Consider the following 2,594-nt stretch of genomic DNA (forward strand, 5'->3'; position numbering starts at 1 on the left):
CCAGGCAAGAATACTGGAGTGAGCTGCCATGCCCTCCTCCAGGGGATCTTCCTGACCCAGGGATCTAATTCACGGTCTCCTAGGTCTCCTGCATTGGCAGGCGGGTTCTTTACCCCTAGCGCCACCTGGGAATCCCATTTAGCCATTTGGGAAATATAAAGGGCACAGTGATAAAAGAATCTGCCTGCCAATGCAGGAGACGTGAGTTTGATCCCTGGGTCAGGAAGATCCCCTGTCCATGGGCATGGACAGAGGAGCCTGGAAGGCTGCAGCCCATGGGGTAACAAAGAGTCGGACACAGCTGTGCATGAGCATGCACACCAGATATGCAAATTGAAATTGTGGTGAGAAATACCACTAGATACCTATTAGAATGCTAAAATAAAAATAATGAAAATAACAAGTCCTACCAGGGATGTGGAGTGTCTGTTACTCTCCTATATTGCTGATGGAATTGCAAAATGGCACAGCCGTTCTATTGCAGTTGCTTATAATGTTGAATACATTACTGTATCACACAGCAATCCTACCTCTGAGTATTAACCCTAGAGAAGGGAAAACATACTTGCATAAAAATCTGTACACAGACTTCCCTGGGAGTCCAGTGGTTACAACTCCACCCTTCCACTGCAGGGAGCACAGGTTCTATCCCTGGTGAGGGAGCTAAGATCCCACATGCTATATAGCACAGCCACAAACAAACAAAAAGTCTGTACACAAATGTTGGTAGTAGCTCTATTCACAGTCACAAAAAACTGGAAACAACCCACATGCCCTGGATTTACAAAGTAGGATATATCCATGCAAAGGAATACTGTTGGTAATAAAAAGAAACAAGCTGTTGATTCACACAACTTGGATGAGTCACAAAAGCATTCCAGTCTTAAAAGGTTATATACTATATGATCCCATTTAGATGGCATTTTCAAATAGGGATTCCCTAGTGGCTCAGTTGGCAAAGAATCTGCTTGTAGTCACGGAGAAAAGATCAGTGGTTGCCAGGAGTTACAGGTGGGAGAAGGGTATGACTGTGAAGGGGTAACACGACGGAGTTAATTTGGACGTGATGGAACCTTTCTGTATCCCAGTTGTGGTTGTGGCTACATCAGTCTGTACACGTGTTAAGATTCAAAGAGCTGCACACTGAAAAGGTCAATTTTACTGGGTCATAATTTAGAGACAAAAATAAATTTTACAAAGTGGATGTTGGATGTTGTCTAATGCCTTTCAGCATTTAAGAATATGATATGATTTTCTCTTTTGTTCTATTAAATAGTGAGTAGTATTAACAGATTTCCTGAAGAAGAACCGTCATTCAGTACATTTTTTAAAGTTTTACTATCCCAAACCAATGAGATTTTTAAAACTGGGATAATTAACAGGGTATAAACTTGAGCAGTTTGAAGAATGAAAATATTCAGATTCTCTTATTCTTTGAGGATGTCTTAGAAAGACAAGACTCATATGTGTTTGTTCTGAAAAGTGCATTTAAAATCAGTTGATTTATTTTGATTTTTTGCTTTATGCATCACTTATATTTCAGGGGTTTTGCCACTAGATGCTTTATACAGCTGGTTAGTTGTAAAAGATGCCAAAATCTGTCATATTTAGAAAGTATTATTATCTACTAGAAAGAGCAGAGACTTTTTGACAAGACAGTCTGATTTCAAATCTTGGCTCTGCCAGTTTTCAATCATTTTCTTGTATGTAATCTTGTTTTGGAATGAACAGTGATTCCTTTAGTGTGGCAAAGGGGTCATACTGAACAAAGTGAGGAGTGTTCAGATGTGAGAGATGGGTTCTGATGTTACTGACTCATGGGACTGGTGTAAAGATTACGTATTGTGCCCGCACGGTGCATTGTTCTTTATTTATAGGCTTGAAGGTTGTGTGCAAAACTTTCAGTGAACCAGAGGTTCTTCCTAATCTATTCACTCACAAAGATAATATTTAAATGTCCATGAGATGAAAGTGTGTGTTTTAAATAATGGTACATATGTGGTTAGAACAGAAAGTAGGTGTGATTGGAATATATTCAAGATTCTATCTAATTCACACACGACTACATTCCAACATACACCCACACAAAATAAACTTTTAAATCTCTTGCCTAGCCTGTGAGCCTTAAAGATCTTTCAGAAGATTAGCTTTTAAGACTTACCCAGAAGTTAAAGCATTTGTGAAAGATTTGGTGGTGGAGGGGGGTAGGCAGAGAGGTGTTGAAGTGCAAAGTGGTTTATTCTCAGATATACCAATTTCTGTGACCAAAGTTCCTTATCAATTTAGTAAATTATATTATTCTTTTGTTCCTTTGTGAAGACATCAGGTTCTGTAGAAGTAAATGACATTCCATAGTTTGTTAAAGTTTACTATTTCCAAACTAACAATCTTGTTAAACCCCTGTAAATTCTATCTTTGTTCCCAAATGCATAGAGAGTGGTTCATACGCTTCATTTAAGAATTCAGGATGGAAGGCCTTCTAGATGTAGTAGAGTTAGGTTTTACGAACAGTATCAAAAGTCACGAATTACGGCTGCTATGTAGATTTCAAGGTCATAGGTATCTCACCTTTTAAAATATGAATTCCTTTCCAG

The 2,594-nt window shown here is 38.7% G+C and overlaps 1 protein-coding gene across 2 annotated transcripts in view; it reads left to right on the forward strand.

The window, feature by feature from the left end:
- The window catches only part of GPR180 (G protein-coupled receptor 180), a 77,263-nt gene that overhangs the window by 36,292 nt on the left and 38,377 nt on the right, over positions 1-2,594 (forward strand). The gene's annotated exons all lie outside the window — the stretch shown is intronic.

Source organism: Bos indicus, chromosome 12, assembly GCF_029378745.1.
Source record: "Bos indicus isolate NIAB-ARS_2022 breed Sahiwal x Tharparkar chromosome 12, NIAB-ARS_B.indTharparkar_mat_pri_1.0, whole genome shotgun sequence".
NCBI lineage: Eukaryota > Metazoa > Chordata > Mammalia > Artiodactyla > Bovidae > Bos > Bos indicus.